This window comes from Convolutriloba macropyga, chromosome 7 (genome assembly GCF_964194025.1).
Source record: "Convolutriloba macropyga chromosome 7, txConMacr16.3, whole genome shotgun sequence".
Lineage (NCBI taxonomy): Eukaryota > Metazoa > Xenacoelomorpha > Acoela > Convolutidae > Convolutriloba > Convolutriloba macropyga.
In genome coordinates this window covers 15,413,871-15,434,347 of record NC_134474.1, presented here as the reverse complement: position 1 = coordinate 15,434,347, position 20,477 = coordinate 15,413,871, and the positions used below count along the sequence as shown (strand labels likewise).

The window sequence follows — 20,477 nt, the reverse complement described above, 5'->3', positions numbered from 1 at the left end:
AGGACTAGCTATGTATGTGTTATCAGACAAAAAATTATCAATAAAAGTTACAAAGATACTAAGCTAATGACTTCAATAAAGCGTTAGTGTCGAATGCATCACCCCATACTGCTATCATGTTTAAAAGGACAAAAAAACCTTGAGAAAAACCAAAAGTTTACACAATTTTAATTTTATTCACCAAACAATACAGTTCCTCTGATGCAGGACGGCAACTTGCTGTAGGTGGTACAAAATGAACCGAACTTCGGGTGGCAAAAAACTGAAGACAGGAAAACAAGGAATTTCCTAAAATATTGGTAGCAGAAGATATATAGTTGCATTTTAATATCATTTGCGGTTCTCGTAATTTCGTTAGTTCTATTTTTGGTCAAAAGCAAAAAAAATATTTTAGAGGATGGAGAGTTTACGCTGATCACATAGAAGCTGCACAGTTAGTTTGCTATTTCACTGCTCTAAGTTAAAAACTGCAGATACTGTTTTACTAGAGCCCTTTACATATCTAAGCAAGTTAGCTAGTTTTTTTTAAAAGTAGTGAACGCTAATTGGTTACGATTTTGACAAATTTTGATTGCTCTCCAGCGAAGCTTGAAGCAAATAATCTAAAGTTTTGATGTGTTTTTACGACTCGAAGACGAGTTTTGATACTACGCAGGTTTTTCAGCCGAAGGAAGTTTGTTCATGACGTGTATTTTGGCTTTCTTTTTGAACATTTACCTCTGTTTTTGAACGTTGACAATTGTTTTTGAACATTGGACTATGACAGCAGCTTCGAGTAATTAGGAACTGCTGGTTTTATTCAAAGTGATAAGGTCATGTCCACTATACGAAGGGAAGATACTTTACAAATGTACATTGTGTCAAAAATATCTACCTCACGGCAGAAATCTATAATTGTTTTGTACTCATTTATCTAAAGTTGACAAACTTGGTAACTTATCTGCAATCTGCAGGCAATGGCTGCTAAAAATACCAGCCCACACTGGATTTTGTTTATGCTTTGTGGGTTACATAACTTTGCAATGAAATATTTCCGCAACTTACATTGAAGCGTTAGCAAACTCTGGAGTTGTGAATAAAGTTCGCTAGTGTTTAGGGCATGAAGAGAGTGCTAATTTTCTTAGTCCTTCCCCCAATAGACAAAAACTGTCAATTCTTAGAAAATTGGTGTTCACACATAGATAAAAAGTTTGTTCTCTTATTTTTTTGAAGTTGTTGGAAGTCTATCGTGATTTAAAACAGTCTGACTTCCTTATTTTACAAAATATGTGCGAGCTCAGACGCACTCAAATCCAAATGATTAATGCTTTGTCTTACGAAAACAACAGCGTGGCCGGATACATGTTAACCGGAAACCATTCAATGTTCTTCAAAATTTGGATCTATTCTGTTTCGGCCCCCAGTGTTTTTTATGAAATTATATATTGTTATATAGCACGTTACTATGTAAGAAGTTAGCTCGTGCGCCTGGGGGTCATAAAAAAATTAAGCTCACTAAGCTGGGGGGAAACAGAATAGATCTGAAAATTTCACCACTAAAAGTACTTGATCTCTGTTGCGACCGTATTCCGATCTTTACTACGGAAAAACTATGTTTGTTAGTCCTTTTACGCGCCAAACATTTCCATTTGCTAATGAAATAGACTGTGCAGATACTTTCAAAAAATTTTTCAATTTGATTAAGATAATAATAATTCTTGGTATCAGTTGATGCCGGCGCCAGTTCCTTTTAAGCCGCCTGCTGTTTTTGCTCCTCAACAAATTGGTTATATTCAAAAAAAAAAATCCCAGATTATGATTCTCGTTGTGCAGGAATATACAGTGTAAACCGGTTGAAAGTTTTTTTGAGAACAATTTTGCACAAATCTGCTAATTTGGTTTTGAAAAAGATTTCTCTGACAGTGCTTCAAAACTCACAGGTAGACAATAGTCAACGCGATATCTATCGCACCGCAGGTCTAAATAATCAGTTATATCTAGATTTAATGTTGTCACCATCTTTTTTTCCTTGATCACTTTAAGAGTACCTTTGGAGAAATTGAATTGGCCATTACATAGAAAGAGTCCGAATTTTGTTTGCATGTTTCATGTTAATCAAATTTTTGATAGATGTTGTCATTTTTATTCTCAGAGCTTTCGAGATAGAAAAACTCTCAAAAAAAGCTATTGGTTTTCGGAGAACACTTCTAGGAGCCTCGTTCAATGTGTTCCTACGTTGCATTGTAACATCAATTTATCATACACCTAAGAGTGATGAAAACTCTGATAACAATACAAACAATGAAACAAACAGAAGTCGATATCTCAAACACACAATAGATAATAACAATTAACACGACAACAGTCAAAAATAATTGTCACCACTCACTGCCCCTGAAGTACCAGCACCTCCTATGCCAGAAATACCACATCTTTACCCTAAAGTTCCGACTGAGCAGGAAGTAAATGCAATGGCACATAATTCAGTCATCCAATTTGTATTTTATAATTAGGTTTTTATACAGAGTTAATCTCACTTAATTCACTCTTATTAGCCCAACCTAACTGTTTCAGCATTATGTTTTTGATGCAAAACTTTTTCGTACCTGAGTACCATAAAGGTTTCTTTATTAAATTTCACGAATTTTATGGACACATATATTACTCTTTTATACCTGCTTAAGAAAACTTAGTGCAATTTAAAGCTCGTGAACCTAAATTTTCTGACTTAGTAGACATAGTAATTTATTCATATTACGACAAATGTTGTACTCTTAAGGAATTTTTACTTGATTGTGAATATGGTCTGCTCGATTTATGAAGCAACATTCACTTTTCTTTATAAAATGATGAACCTCGATCTTCAAAAGTCCCTTCGGGAACTGATTTTTTAAATTGGTATATATATTTTCACTAGTTTTGCCTTATTTCTTAAACTTTTCAGAGAACCAAACATATTCACTGTACATTTCAAGCACTTCGAGTTCCATCAACACGAAATTAACGTTTTGTAATGTACTTTTATTACTAAAGCATTTTAGTGAGACCTTTCCACATAAATGGCTCCTTCAGTGTTCTCTTCCCCTATCAAGTAACCCCCACTTTAGAAGTTCTCTTTGATTTTGTTGACTCTTGGGACGTAGGTTCTATCACTATACCAGCTTTTTCCCCTTATTGGAACATTTTTTGATGCTTTCCGAGCAAAATTGGGAACAGATTCCTATTGACATTACAGACTGCTAATGATTAACGCGCAGAACAGATACATTACTCTAATTAATACTGTGCATACTAACCTTGGATTATCCACCTTCCATAACTCTTTTTAAATTTTTCTTTGCCATCCTCATATTATTTCGAATCAGTATTTAACTTTTAAAATAAGTCAATCCAGATACTTAAAATAGCCTTGTTTTTATCTATTTATTCTAATGCCGAGATGACAATCAAGTACACAATTTAATTGTTCTTGATCATGTTTTGCTTTTTGAATAAAGAGTCGAAATTTGTAGCTCCGAGAAAACCTTCAAAACCGGACCTTCCCTTGCAGTTTTTATTTTAGTGCACCTAAAGAACGTCCACATCGTAAAACAGTCGACCCTCTCAGTATATCCCACATCTGTTATTGGAATTTTTCTGTTATCTCCTCGAAAACCAGTCCAAATGTGCCACAAGGATCTCCACAGAAAACAATGAACTAATATGAAAATGATTTTCCATTTGAACCAGCATTTAGTCAGTATATCTGACATCAAACGTTCTTTCACATAAAATGATAACTACACTTCTTCTTTAGAAATTCATTACGAAAATATCGACACGCAACAGAATTCTAATCAAAACGCTTACTCCTCTTTCACCCCATTGGAATTTCTTCTTAAAAATTGAAAAGTCCTTAAAATTGAGTCAACTAAACCCCACTGCTAACTTCAACGACGACACTATTTACCCTACTCGTGACTTCTAAAACGGGAAAATGTTTCTCATTCAAAATAGTTTTCTCCCTACAGAATTTCTCACGCAACATATCGTTGAATACCGTGATGAATGCCCCATTTGTCTGAAAATCACTTCCTGTTGGAAAAAACTGCACCCTTCTGACGGAGATCAACCCTCATTTAGTTTGCCACTTTTGTAGAGTTATGTTTTGCCGACACTTCCAAATTGCCCCTTTGCCTCCGCCACATTTTTACAGTATCCCTTAGCTTTTATTATCTATGTTTTTCCTGTAATCAAAAAAAGAAGTGTGTCACCTCCTCCGCTCACCCTCACATAAAATGTCACCAAAACCTAGGACATTTTGTGTGTCTTCCCTGTGCGAAAGATAAGAACAATTGCCCCTTTGCCTGAAAAAGATTAACCCCCACGACTTGTGGTCAGAAAGTTTTCGAAAGATGCATCCCATTTACATCCCGATTTTAATTCTTCTGTCCTTCATCATCACCCTCTCTGTTGGCCTCCTCATTGAAATCCTCCTCCTTCTCCTATGATCACCCTTCAACACAAGCAGGTATGTACTGCAAGAAAAAACCCAGCTTTGCGGGTCATCGCTTGGAGGGGAGCCACGAGGTCCGATACCCAATTTAGTCAGTTAGATCTGACATAACCTGATCTAAAAATTTTTAAATAAATAAATTTTTGATTAATAAGACAATCCGAATTTAAAAACGGAGACTTTTTTCCAAATTTCAGTTCCTTCGATTTTTCTTTTCTTTCTTTCCACGCCGGTGGCAGCTTCGCAAAAATGATTCTGCACATAATGGGCGATTCTATTCCGGTACACTAAGAGTATGGTTTTGTTGATACTTTAAAAAGTACGATTGTTTTCATTTAAGCATAGTTATACCTCGTTCAAAGCCTAAAGTTGTAAATGTATTCCTGTTTATGTTTGACAAGATGTCTAAAAGAGCCCATAACAAGACATTCATCACACTGCCGACAGAACAGTACGACCCAGTTACAAACAGGTTGAGTGACCTTCAATAACTCAACAAAAAGCCGAGAGCTATCCACCCACGTCAACGTGGCCATAACAACAAACAGCGACAACAACACCATCACCCAAAACATCGACCAAATCCTGAGCCTTTTCAATATCGACAACAGCCACTAGATCAGCAAAGAGAACATCGACATCTGTCCAAAAGTGATTTTCCGATCTCAACACAAAAACAACTTCTCAATGACGGACTACCTAAAGGTAGCAATTTCACCATCAAACCCATACGGCTTGAAATGCATTTCGAAAGGGGGCTGTTTCCCCTAAAAGAGAATCCAAAATTCATCACCTCGTTAGATTATTCGGTAAAACCTGAATATAACCAGTGGAGCTTAGTGAGAATTTTTCCTTAAAGCGAATTTTTCCTTAGTGCAACCATTGAACGAATAATGACTTCAATCTCGCAACGTTAACGAGCCATCATACGAAGTTGTCATTAAAACACTGCAAGTTCGATCAACCTTCCCCTTCGAATCCCTCACTGCCTCTCCCAACCTCTATGGCTATTCAGAGGAAACACACAGCGACTGAGATCGACCTGCGATTGAGAACTCCGAGTTCAAACAGCAACTTTGGCAATCGGAGAAGGCTCTGATGGACCTACGGTCAAAAATGAGTCGACTGGAGATCTCAGCACAGACGCTCAGGACGATAAGAAGCAGTTGAGATGACAATATTTGATTTCCTCTCAGACTGTGAAAATAAGAGATCGCCAGCAAACAGAGCTGATAGAAAATTTAAAAATCTAATTAAGGCAAACCAGCTACTTGCCACAGAACTAAAGAATCTGACAGATGAAACAGAGAAGATACAACAGAAGTGAACAAACAATCTTATAATACCAAGTTTTGTCTCTGTGTGTTTATCCTAACGTAATCCCAAAGCTTTTCTCATTTGCTAAACACGTAATTAATTCGTACGTAACTATTACTTTGTAATTTTTTGTACCTCTAACTTTGCGAAACAAAACTTCTGTTATGTACTACCTTTGTAACATTTGCTTTGTGACATGTGCACATAGTTATCTCAGTAACTAAACAGTAATTGTAAACCTTTCTATAAATTTTTCTATCAAATTGTTTTATACAAACCTTTGTAAAGAAAATTTTGTTTTTTTTCTACTCTAAATGTACACTTTATACGATAGAGCACAATTTTTCTCTTCTTAAAATTGGGCTGAGCTGTAGTATTGTTAATAAGATAAATGCCGCCACAATTACCGATACTACAGAGTCTTTATAATTATTCAACCGTAGACCTTGTGAACACTTTAGAATTAGTCTAAACTGACGGGAATATTAAAAGAGAGCTACGCTGCGTGAATTGTGTTGAGTGAAAGAATACTTTATTCATGGCCACTACTGCTGTGTTTTATTTAATACGCTTTTGAATGGGTTATGGCGGCTGATTCACTGCAGCTATTGATACACGCACTAAGTAAAGGATGCTGAAACTCTCAAGGCCGCTCCTCACTGCAGCAAGTCTGAAACGCAAATATGACTAAAGAAGAACAAAAGTCGGCTCCACGATTTACCTAGGAATTAATTCGGAGCTAGTCATAGGCTTCGTGATTTAATAGTCGTGTTGAATAAAATTTAAACACGTACGAGCCTAGAGCTTCCTGTTGCAGGAAATCGGTTCTTAAACTCAACAAGCGCTATTCAAGCCGCTTCTCTTCAGCATTAATGTTCTCTCTCTCCCTCTCTCTCTCTATCTATCTCTTTCTCTGCTCGAAGAGCAAAAAACGCTTCTCCTCCGCTAAGCTGGAAACACTGCAGCAATTGTAAGCCTGCCAATTTTATAACAAAATAAACTTAGAGTAGTATTCACATCCAGCAGTAAGATGGATTTAATTACTTGATTAAGATTAGATACTCCACCATATTTTCAACGTGGGATTTACCCACAATTGTGCTATCATTTCTATCTGTGTGTTAATTAATCTTTATATATAATCATTTTTTTCTAGCAATTCACACATAGGTTTGGTAATTAGAGAAGAATATTGTGAGCGTATAGTGATACTTATTCTAGAACTTAATTAAGGTCGCTTAAGCAATATCGGTTTAACTCTTTCGTTGTAAATAAGATCAAGCGAATAAAGTCCCTACCACATCAGAGTTAAATTTATCTATTACAACGGCTGTAATCTCTGGGATATCTTTATTACTAATTTTTTGTTCACAGCTATATGTTTTAAATTTTGCCATTTTTGGTGCTATCTTCTAACCAAACAGGCCTAAATATTTTTCATAGATTCATTTTCGCCTTTTAATCATCTGGAAAAATAAAATTTGTGGATGCTTTTCGTCCCAATTTTGAACTTAGTAGACCCCAAAATCTTTTTTGACAAAGCTATGACAACTTTCCTCACTATACCTTGTGCTCACGGCTTAAAATGTTTCCAAAAGAGAAACTAATAATTAAATATTTGCCGGCGAATTCAGTGAGAAAAAACCTCTTTTCGTAATCTTTTGTCAGGATTTTCTCAAAATTTAAGCTTACAAGTTTAGGCATGTTGATGACATCGTAGTTACGAGAAAACAAATTATACGAGTTTACATTGAGTTATGGAGAAAGGCATGAAAACCCGAAAGACGGAAGTGAATGAATATTTCTGCGAAAACCATCAATTTTGTTCAAATTTATTGTTGTGAAATCTGATTTTCTTACATATCAATTGTTCAATTTGCAAGTTTTAGAAAATGAAATGTTTTGTTACATGTGCGAAAGCAAATTAACGAGCATCCTTGTTAAGCATTTAGTTACAAGTGAACGTTATGCCAGTGGAAACTGTTCAGGTTTTCAATTTAAACTGCCCAGCCAACCTCAAAAGTGATCCTTATAACGTTTTAGAAAATCAACTTTAAATCTACAAAATATCTCAATTTGCAACTAAAAGGTGTGTTTAGGATAAACATGTGGCATCAGCAAATTTTTAGTCATTTACTCAGAAAATGTTTTAGGGATAAAATGAAAACAGTTGTTGGTTCTTTTTCCTCATGCCAGGAATAATACGATTATCAATATCAAACGGTAGGATTTGTTCAGTTGTCGATTCGAGGGCCAACAACCAATATACTTAAAATTATTCGTATTTTCAAATATTTTCTTTTACTACAAAAATTGTTAACTTTTTTCTTGAACTGCACGCAGATGTTGCGTCTATTACGTCACTATGCAAAAGAAAAATTCAATGAACATGGAGCTTGACAGGAACAAACTTACAAGAAACTTGTAAGACAACCCGTTGAATTTAAGTTCTCTTAATATTAACCTTTTCTTGAATGAAAATTTTTAAAGATAAGTATTCTGTCGCTCACCCCGAGGCGGGATTTCACAAAAAAAGAAATTTCATGCTCAAACTACGATAGTTTTTTTTCAATTTTATACAATTTAAGACAATAGATAACTCCGCTATTACTTCAAATGGCGAAGAATTGGTGATACTTACTATAGGAAGAATTCGAACACGCTGAATGTTAAAAATAACAACGAAATGGCCGTTTTAAGTTTGACCTGATCATAAGTTGTTTACTAAACAAAATTTCATTCAAAATTTGATATGCAGTTATGTTTACACAAAAAACAATAGAGTTATCTTGCAAAACAAAATAAGTTTATTTAGAATACTGGTTTTGAAAATTGATTAGATGAGTGCAACATATTTGCACGCAATTGAATGCTATCATACCAGCAGTTAGTGCCATTTAGTTTCCATTGACTACGAAAATGAACTATTTATTTTATCGAAATACACACTGCAAGAATGAAATGAAAGTGGTAGGATGGAGGGGGGGGGGGGGGGGGGCGTTCTATTGATGGGGTTATTATTTCATCCAGTTACGACACGGTAGGCGCAGAGGAGGGGGTTCGATCGGGGGTTTATTTTATCGAATTAATCATTGTAAGCATAAGATGGGGAGTGGGGTTTGATGCGGGGGGGGGGGGGGGGGGGGGGGGGTATCGAATTACACATTGCGGGCGTGAAAAAAGTTATGATTGAATGCCTTTGCAAAAAAAGTTCCCGGGCCCAGGTTCTACCAGAAGATAACGCATGAATTGTGATGAATTGGAATGGAAGAAAATATTTCACCGCAGAAGTTTATATTATTGCAGCTAGAATCTGGGAATGTGTTGATTTCTTTGTAGGAATCGCTCGTCTTAGCAACGATAAATTGTTTTACACTACTTTCGCCGCAACTCGGACAATTATTTATCGCACTCAATGCAATATTTTCTGCATAAATTACAGTCCTTTGAAATATTTAGATAAGTTTAAAGCTATCTTATTCGTAGCATCTGCTCCAGCCGGTGGCCGCCGTATTGGCCGACAGGGCGTTTAGCCGACAACCAGAAAATGAGAAATTTAACCGACAATTTAAGTAAAATGAGCAATAAAACTCATTCTAAAGCTGTGATTGGCCAATTTAAGACACTATTTCGTAAGCGGACAAATATACCGCACTTTTTTCATCAACAATTGTCAAGAAGGTCTATCCGTGGTCGGACCGTATTTTTACCGCATCTGGTCATGCCTCGCGGGCCATGGCCATGCCTCAGCGGCCCGTGGGACTTGATATGAATCTATCACAACCGAATTACTGATTTATGGACCAATTATGGACTTTTTTTTACCAATTATGATAAAACTGTCGGCTAAATTTCTCATTTTTTCCTTGTCGGCTAAACGCCCTGTCGGCCAATTTTCCTAGCACTGCTCCAGCCATTGCGCCATCAGCAAATACGATAAAATTCACCACCGTATCAAGATATTTGCTGGTTAGATATGTGTTATCACGATATTTTTCATAAGACGTACGTTTTTGTTAGACTTGTAGTAAAATTTGTCGACTCAAGGTGAAAAAATGTATTGCATTTGTTACATATTTTATGTTTTCTTAGAAACTAGAACTGTGCAGCTTAATTGTGCAGCCGTGATTAGGGGTTCGGCCACACCATAATGCCTGCTATATTTTCTCGACCTTTGCAGACACCAGCATGCAGTGAGCTTTGGGTCATCCCTCTTCCCACTCTACTGAGGATAAAAGATAAAGTTAAAAAAATCAACGAACGAGATCAAAACATTGATTTCATTAAAGCCTTGTATCGCTTCCTAATAGGCCGTTCTCGCTTCAACTTTCCATCAAATGTGTGCTCCAAAGGGTTCAGCAGCTCAAATAACATTTTAATTCTCCCTTAACTAATGGAGATACAGGAAAAGTATCTTTAATATATTGATTTAACCCCGATTTGAAATTTCTTCGATTTCATACAAGGATCCCGTCAGATTTTATACCCTCCGTTCTTGATTTTTCTAAGTACGATCCTAGTATGAAACCAAAGAACACATATATGATCTTCGTATTTTTACCACGAAATCATATATGATCCTAGTATGTCTACCAACAGTTCAGCTTTCCCCCTTTTTACCCCATTTAATGATTCATTATGTATCAATATGGATCACTTATATGATTCCTCGGCATCACTGCGAACCGCCAAAAGACCCTGAAAAGAAACAAATTTTGCAATGTTTGGTGTTGGAAATCAGACATTAAATATTGAAGACATTTTTTGTCATAGTAATTTTAGTGCAACCCAACCTCATCCGTGACCACTGGCTGTGAAGCTTTCAAGCACCTCGAATTGCAGAACCATGATGACGTCGAATTTAAAATTGCTCAGCAACAACATTTTTATCCAATAATTTTTTTTATCCAAAAGTTAATGGGAAAAAGAAAAATAAGATCTAGTATCGATTTAAACTTGCTCAATCCACTAACATCAACCCTTCAAAAATTGATTTTATTTCCGCCAGTCTCTCTTCCAGGAACAAATAGTAAATGAAACCGATTCACCTATAAAGGAAAATACTCGCATAGTAAAGAGCTCCAGGATCCATTCGATTACGCTCAAGAAAAAAATTGCGTGTACTACCATTGAGTTGTCTTTCATTTAAATTTAGCTCATCTGGAAAACTATTCAAGACTGATATTATTTGCCTCAAAGAATTTAAGTCCTTATCCAACAAATAAGTCGTTTTAGCCAATCGTGTTCGATCCATTCGCGATTAGATTTCATTTGTTGCTGTTTATACGTCTTCAGGGACGTTCCGATCGTTATTATGACCCTATATAGACCCCAGCTTACTGCAAATGTAAACACAATGCAGATTTGTTATGCAAAACTTTTCAGGAGATCGTTGGGAATCTCCAAGGAAATCAGGAGCCATTGACATCTTCACTATCTTTGTAAATGGTGACATTAGCTTCACTCACAAAGATTGGCTTACTGAAAGTACTACCTTTTCATAAAAAAACGCAGGTTCGAAGGAATTCAAAAACTTGATTATGTCATCGCCGCTGTCTCATTTAAGTCCACGTGACATTTTTCTTAGTGGTAATGATATTTGAAATGTCAGAATGGAAATCGTTCTCAGATCACAATAATTTGTAAGCTGATATTTGGATTGATTACGTTGACCAAGAAGACTCACTACAAAATCGAACTTTTCAAATTTGTCAGTGCTAATTGGGACTTGAAGACCAATTCTACTTTTTCCAACATCTTCTTTTATCTCAATTAAAAACATTGTTCATTTTTAACTGAATTTTATAATTCACTTCTTCGGTTGCAGTTTCACTGAGTACATCCAAAAGAGCCATTGCGCTCATTTAGTTTTCATTTAACAAAATCCACTCAGTAAATACACTCCAAGCAACCAGAAAAGTATCCAAAAAACCGAAAAATTTTCAAGAAATGGAGAACAATTATCCAATTCTCTGAATAATGCAAGCCAATTTTCTTTGAGAAAACCAAAGTTTGTTCGACAAACTAGTTTGCTCTGGATACAAGAGCAATGCAAAATGGCTTGATCTTTATTTTACTTTGCATTCGTTCTTTCAAAAAAAATTCTGAAGTTGTTATTCCATTAAGTCAAAACCAGAAATTTTTCTTGATGACATTGAGTTGAGGAAAGCAACTCAACGTGAGGAAGTCAAAAACATAGGTAGAGGTGCCAACTTTGTTGACGGAATTAGCCCCATTTCTCAAGTCCTCCTAATTGTATATCTCGAACCACATTTTATATATTTTCAGTTGCTTTGTTAGCAGAAGTCAATTTCTGAGTTTGATGAAAAAGTTTATGTGCAACCCAATGTCAAATAAAGTAGCAATTTGTATAATTTTTGTAGCAATAATTACCGGCCGATTGCCATGCGTAATTTCTTGTCACTACTATTTGATTGTATGATGTATAAATAAATCTTGGTGCCTCTGCAACAAAACGTTTGCTTAGAGCAACACGGTTTTAGTAAAAAGTCATTCAGCCGTCAATCAGATGCCTCTTTACTGCAAGAAGTATGAATTACTTGACTCAAACAAAATGCCAGTGACATTGTACATCGACATACCAAAAGCTTTTGATATCATTAAATACAATGTCATGCTTTCGACCAGTCACCAGCAGTGGGTCTAAGGGGTCAGGCATTTTTCCAGTGTTTCTAATTTCCGTTTATATTAACAATCTACCTGAAATAATTAATAGTTGTCAATGAGTGCTATTTATATCCGGATGACAAAAAATCGTCAGCATCGTGGATAATAAAACGCAGCTAAAAAAAATTATTTGAAAATGCTTTTCCCTAGAGCATGGAGAATATGTTAAATGTTAAATATTTGAAGTTCAGTTTCTATTTAAAAATTCAATTACAGTTTTACAGCAATTTTCCTTAAAAACAATAGAAAAGGCAAATAATTGTCTTCCCATCAATGAAATCATCTCATAGCAGAGGCAATTCCAAGACTTTGGCATAAATTTTTCCAAAAAAATCTCGTGGGATTATCACTTGAGTTTTCTTCTACAATAAATAATCAGAATCTTGCACATCTAAAGAGATCAATTCCAAGATTTAGTATTCCAATAAAACTATCCCGAGACAAATGGAAAAACTTCAGAGTTAAAACCTAAAAAGGATAAGCTCAAAAATTATTTTACTTATAAAGAATAAAATGATTTTCTTCGGTCAATATAATTGCTCACAATCTCATATCAAGTTTTCTTGATGAAACTTGTGATTTTAAACAAAAGTGTGACAGGTAAACTTCCACTTCAGGCTGTGCAGTTTTGGGAAATGCCAAATGGACATACTAAAAAGCAATCAATCGAGAAAATATTATACTAGCAGCAACAATTCGATGTCACGTGATTTTCTCAATTATAATCCATATTCATATCCTCCCAAATTCAAAGAGAAGCAAAAAAAATATCTTTTGATATAACTTCGAAGAGCTTTAAGTGTAACCTTTAGCCAGATGAATGAACAGAGTGTTTGAGAAAAGTCATCCTCAAAGGAATTACCGAGATGGTGAAACCAATCTACGTGAAATTTATTATTTGTTATAATTCTCCAATTTTATTAATTATTTTTTATTAATATTATTTATACTATTATTACTATTATTACTCTTATTATTTTCATTATTAATATTTTTACTACTATTATTTTTATTAAAATTAATATTATTGATATTATTATTTTCATTATTATTAATATTATTATTATTATTATTATTATTATTATTATTATTATTATTATTATTATTATTATTATTATTATTATTATTATTATTATTATTATTTTTTATTATTATTATTATTGTTATTATTATTTTTACTATTATTATTATTATTATTATTATAAATATTTTTTATTAGTTTTAGTATTATTTTTTATTATTATTATTATAAAAATAATTTTTATTATTATTATTATTATTATTATTATTATTATTATTACTATTATTATTATTATTATTATTATTTACATTTTTTTTATTGTTATTATTATTGCCATTATATTTATTTTTATTATTATCATTATTATTATTATTATTATTATTATTATTTTATTATTATTATTATTATTCTTATTATTATTATTATTATTATTATTATTATTATTATTATTATTATTATATTAGTATTTTTATTATTATTATTATTTTTATTATTATTATTATTGTTAATATTATTATTATTATTATTATTATTATTATTACTATTATTATTATTATTATTATTATTATTATTATTATTATTATTATTATTATTATTATTATTATTATTATTATTATTATTATTATTATTACTATTATTATTATTATTATTATTATTATTATTATTATTATTTTTATTATTATTATTATTATTATTATTATTATTGTTATTATTATTATTGTTATTATTATTATTATTATTATTATTATTATTATTATTATTATTATTATTATTATTATTATTATTATTATTATTATTTTTAATATTATAATTATTGTTCTCGTTCAATTTTTTCAAAAACTGGCAAAGATCAGTTCTGAGCATTGTGAGCATTGGCCAGAGCGCGCAATTCTGATATTGAACCAGCAAGCCACGCTAGGTTTCTTGCTTACAATATCCAAAAATGTAACATTGATTTCGGTATATTAGAAGCTCCTCCATCACACTCGGTATTCGTTCTCTTCGATAAAAATTGAGCAGTAACATGAATATCCAGCAAATATTGGAATGAATAATATTTTGTTGTTGAAATCCGTTTTTTAAAAAAGATATAAGAATACTGGTGAGAAGAAAAAAAGGGGAGAAAAAAATTTATCAGAAATTTTGTCTTAAATTTCAAGTAATTTCAATAGAAAAAGTAAAACGACCAAGTGAAGAGATAAAAGTGCAACGCTGACGTGCACAATAAAAGAACTGAACCAAACGGCGCGTAGCATAAAACCTAATAGTTTTTTGCTTTAGTTTTTTGTAATTCATTGGAGCGTCAAGCAAATTTTAGCTGAGAAAAATCTGCAAGAAGTTCGCAAGTTGTCATCTTAATTACGAGTGAGTATTATTGTGAAACGCTAGTTTGCTTCTGTATTGTTTTTGTGTATGTTGCTCAGCTCAGTCTTGAATCTACAAAAATTAAGCGGCTGGCTGAGCTGAACAAGATAAAGCTAATTCAATGCGGCTTGATTTTATAAAACTAAACGTTGGCCAAATACTTGCAGCTTGTTTGATGACCAGAAAAGCATCTTGAGTGTAGGCAATGAAGGCAGAAAAATTAAAATAAATTAAAGCGATGGTCTGAGAGAGTGGGGACTCGTCTGCAGTAGGTTAAAGCTATTGACTCTAAGTTCTCGCTGTTAAGCACCGTGCCGTTTCGCACTGACTCAAATTACCGAGGAGGAGAGACATTGAATGAAAAAAAAAAATGAATAAAGAATGAAATTTGGCAGGTTCTCGAACCGAAACATTATTGTAAGTACACCTTTCTTTCGTTTAAAAACTCTTCGCATCTGTTCTGAGGTGTAGTATTTTGAATTTCTTCGTTCGCTGGCCAATATTTGCTTGTTTGTAATAAATCATTTCGTAATTCTTTTTATAGTTAAACCTGACATGTTCCTGTTTCGTTTTTTTTTTCGTTTTCTTGTTTAAGTTTAAACCGTTCATAAGTTTTATCCTACCTCTGTTAATTAACGGGGGCCGTTGGGCTCGTTTCGCATATTGTCTCAATATTCAATACTTTGAAACGTTATTTACGCCACTTGTCTCTAGTCCTAATGACAATTCGTTTCTAATAAAAAAGGAGGTCAGGTGTCTTTTTGCAGGTGTTGCTCAGGCTTTGTAGTTTTTGGTATATTTGTTTTACTACAGATTATTTTTTGAGTTTAAAAGCCCGGTTTATGTACCAGTTTGAAAAATTGGTTTGCATTTCGCTGACCAGTTTCATGTTTGCTTCTTAGTGAAATTTGCGGACCTTGTACCATCTTGGGGTTTCTAGGCAAATTCATAAGACTCCAATCTGAATGTTTTGTATTTTTTCTTTAGGGCTCCGCCCATCCAACAGGCTTTGATGTATAAAAAGAGAGTGAGGATCCAGGATTTACATATCAAAAGCTGACTTTCTTTTTTGATGTTTAGATTTCTAGGTCTCGAGAAGTGGTATAGCCCTCTGCTAGAGTGATTATTAATGTGATCCTTCCGCTTGAGATGAGGGATGAAGTGATACTCAAAATTTTTAGCGATAGTTTCCAGCCTCTGGGTTCTACTTTTCTGTTAAATTTGAGCAAAGATTCTCTATATAAAGTTTTTTTTTGAAGGTCATGTATTGAATTTTGTTGGGATTAACTTTGATTTTCAGTGCATCACACCACTCAGGGTGGGTATTCAATTATGAATAGAGGTTTTTCTATGGTTGTTCATCACGATCTGTAGTACAGGAAAAGGTTGCCAGCGGTCTGTGAGATCTGAACTTTCAGTTGCGGCAATAAACTAAAGTATTTGAGGGAGAAAGTTGGAGAAATTACGTTTCCTTGAGGTACTGAAGCTCCCGGTCAAAATAATTTACGGACGCTAGAATCTATCTCCACAAGAATTTTAGTTTATGACTAGAAAAAATATTCACCGAGTGACTGAAACCCTCAGCCGCGTTGATTGTAGTTTGTGAATGAATCCAGGGCGCCAAACAGGGTCGGGCGCCCTTTTGACATCCAAGCACATTAAACCGACCGTTTATGAGCACAGGAAAGCTTCACTTACGAGCTGAGTATGCTTGATAAGGTCGTTTGATGTGCATCGGTGTTTATTTTACCAAATAAATTATGTCTTTCACAATGCGCCGTGAAATAATGTTTGACGATAATTTCACAAACTTTTGCCAATTATTTTTTGGGTAAGACTAATGGCCTTATATTTTTGGACTAACCTTTTTTTAGCCTTTGGTCTGCCTTTTTCTGGTTTGGGCTGTTCTTTTCTGCGCATCTTTCAAAAGTACGAATCTTTCAAAGTGTAACATGCGAATCCATAATTGAGTTAGAAGTGAGGAGACACTTTGGAGCTTTAATTCTGCTCGGTATTTCTTTGAGGAGTTTTAAGCAGATTTCGTCAATTTTTCTAGAGTTGTTTCTGAAGAACCTCTTTAAATTATCCTGAGGTAAACTCACTGAGGTTTTGTCTAATATGCATCAATTTGCTTAGCGATTCCTATCTGGCCGAGTTGTATCGAAATCAACTGCTGGGAAGCATTTGCAAACGCATTTTTGGAGCTGGTTAGTTTTTCTCAAAAATAGTGTCCTTGTAACATTTTAACAAGAAAATTGCAGACATATTTTTCAGCTGACAAATCGCGGCTCAGATTTTCAAATTTTTTATAAAATCTAATTATGATTCTGATTTTTTTCGATAAAGACAAAGCCAATCGCTTCAGAAGAAAAATTAATAGATTCCCGTAAAACAACCAAAGAAGCACGAGTTGCAGCTGTTTTTTTGGAGCTTTTAGCAGATTTCATCAGATCCTGGGCGTGAATTATTTGGTGCTTTCAGAATTTTTCTAATGAAAATATTATAATTACATTTTCAAACTGTTCGATTTTGCAGTCGGTTTTGAAAATCTATTTTGCTTTCGGTCATTGAACACGTTTTAACGAATCTGGCGTGTGATTTTTTGCGGTATCGTTAAGGATTTGTGTAAATATGTCTTTTGCGTTTATCTGTGACTGTCATTCGCTCATTGTAGAAAAAGTTTAGATGGGCTGAAATTTTTGTTCAGACTCCTTTTCGTTGATTTACTCCTTTATCATTTTCAAAAAGTCTTTGCATTTATCCCCGCATTTTTCAAAATTGCTGGTTTCTTTTTTGTTCCGTTTGTTTAGGTGATCGCTTATTTTTTGGATGTAAGTTCTTTACCTTCCAAAAATTATATCTTGAGCACTAAGTGCACTTTTGAGCATTCTTCGCTTTTTTTTCTTATTTGTTTATTTTTGTGTTGATGCAGGATTCCTCTAGATGGTTGTGATTGAATTCCTGCAAGTTGTTGCTGTACTGATTTAGTTCTTCCTTCGCTGGATACTGCGCTGACCAATAATTGGACAATCTAAATGATATTTCGGAATTGTTAATCGTTTCTTTTTGAATTCAAATGAAATATGGGGGCATTTTTGAGACTCAGAATTGGTTGTTATTTGAAGGAGTGAGTCTTTCTAAATGACTGAAGTTGCAATTTTCCCTGGAACTGTTTTTTATCTAAAAAATCACATTTTTGAGAGTAAAAAATTGGTTTGCATGTAATTAAAAATCATTGTAAAATCACGTAAACAAAACAAAGCTGTTGTTGTTTTGCACCAAAATAGTCAATTGCAGACTGCACATAACATCTATTCAAGATAAATGCGCTTTCATCACAACATGCTGGAATTTGTAGAACCATTCAAATTTTTTCTATGCAATCTATGATTTTGTATAGTTTCAACCGAAGTGTTTCAACTGCTACCGAAAATATAAATTTCCGCAGCAAAGAAACAGTTCTATGACTGATATGAATTCAAACAAATCATATATATATATATATATATATATATGTTTGTATATCTTATATATATATATATATATATATATATATATATATATTTATATATATATATATATATATATATATATGTATATATTTATATATATATATATATATATATATATGTATATATGTATATATATATATATATATATATATATACATATGTTTATATTATATACTTTATATACTTTTATTTGTATATGTTGTATTGTTAGAGCTACTAGAAAGGAATATCTCTTATATATTGCGAACAATTTTGTATGCTTTTTATTACCACTACCACCAAAACTTAGACTAACACTTAGACTACCACCAATACTTAGATTAAAAAGGTACTATTTTAAAACTTTGCGCTTTCGAACAAAAAAAATTGCCTCATTTCAAGCCTGGATCACATCAATTGAAGTAGGGACGGCAAAAAAGTTCCTTCACATAGGCAACTTTATATTCACCAAAATCATTTGATCTGCTTGAATTCACTAAACGACAGACGCAGTTTGGAAATTTTCCTCGAGTACATTAAAGAGGTAGCAAATTGCTTCATGATGAAGAACATTAGATTCTCGTAAAACGAACATAGAAACACAAATTGCAGCTGTTTTTAAAGAAAGAAAAGGTAGACTTTGGGAGCCTGTAAAGTCAATATTAATGCTTTCAGTTTTAAAAGAATTGATTTATTTTAAAAGATAAAAAACAAATTTCCTTGCAATAAAGTAGAGTGAAATCTCTCGTACGTCCTGGCCAATAGGAAAACTAGAAATCATAAATTCTTATCTTGAAAATTGGTTGCGCATCTTGTAGGACTGAAACTGAGTTGGCAATAACTGGAGAATTATTGTGTTGAAACGGGATGGGATAGATTTATTGAAACTCAAATCACCCGCATAAAAAAGATTCTTTTCCTTCCTGAAACTTCTATTTAAACTTTTTGACTACATCCTATCAAATCCTGAACATCCGATGACCCCAACACTCAAAGAAAAGTGGACTATGCTCATCAGATGTCAGTATTCTTTAAAGAAAAATTCTTTTTTTATATCAGTCAGAGAAGTTTTTTTCAATTCTAATAATAAGCCAATACCTAAGAAATCTTAATGCTTTTCAGAAATTTTAAAGAGTTTTGTATTTTTTGGACCGTTCTGGTGATTTTAAGCGGAATTCTTTTATATTGAAAACCACAAAAAAAATTGAAAACAGATCAGGCTGTCATGCTTTGATTGATGTGCAAAGCAACTTGTTCAAACGCCTTGACGTAACTTGACACTATTTTAATTTTAAGTTGTTTTCAAGATGTTTTTAAGTTTCCACAATAGAGGTTCACGATTAACTGTCTTTTTTGAGCAGGTCAGCGTCTTCTTCTTTTAGGTCCTTGCCAGTTGAAAAAAAATGATAGTTAAAGCCGGATGAAAAACGTCTGGATTAAGCAGCCAAGAAATTTCATAACTTTGTGATTCATAATCAATGTTTTCTTTGCTGAAAGATAATCAGAACCAGCTCGTTTCGGTTTTTAGATAGTATGCCGATGTTTGGAGTTGTCAATTTTTCTAGAGTTGTTTCTGAAGAACCTCTTTTTTAATTTATCCTGAGGTGAACTCACTGAGGTTTTGTCTAATCTGCATCAATTTGCTTAGCGATTCCTATCTGGTCGAGTTGAATCGAAATCAACTGCTGCGAAGCCTTTGCAAATGCATTTTGGAGTAGGTTAGTTTTTCTCAAAATAGTGTTATTGTAATATTTTAACAAGAACCTTGCAGACATATTATCCAGCTGACAAATCGCGGCTCAGATATTTCAAATTTTTTATAAAATCTAATTATGATTCTGATTCTTTTTCGATAAAGACAAAGCAGATCGCTTCAGAAGAAAGATCAATAGATTCCCGTAAAACAACCAAAGAAGCACGGGTTGCAGCTGTTTTTTGGAGCGTTTAGCAGATTTCATTAGATCCGGGGCATGAATTCCTTGGTGCTCTCAGAATTTTTTCTAATGAAATTATTATAGTTACATTTTCAAAGTGTTCGGTTTGGCAGTTTGGTTTTGAAAATTGAGTTGGTTGAGTTCTCTATTTTGTTTTGGGTTATTCAACAAATTTTAACGAATCAGGC

At 33.5% G+C, this 20,477-nt stretch overlaps 1 protein-coding gene across 1 annotated transcript in view; it reads left to right on the top strand.

The window, feature by feature from the left end:
• LOC142342638 (DNA-directed RNA polymerases I, II, and III subunit RPABC3-like) overlaps window positions 1-20,477 on the top strand; it is a 569,350-nt gene that overhangs the window by 4,595 nt on the left and 544,278 nt on the right. The window lies entirely within an intron of this gene.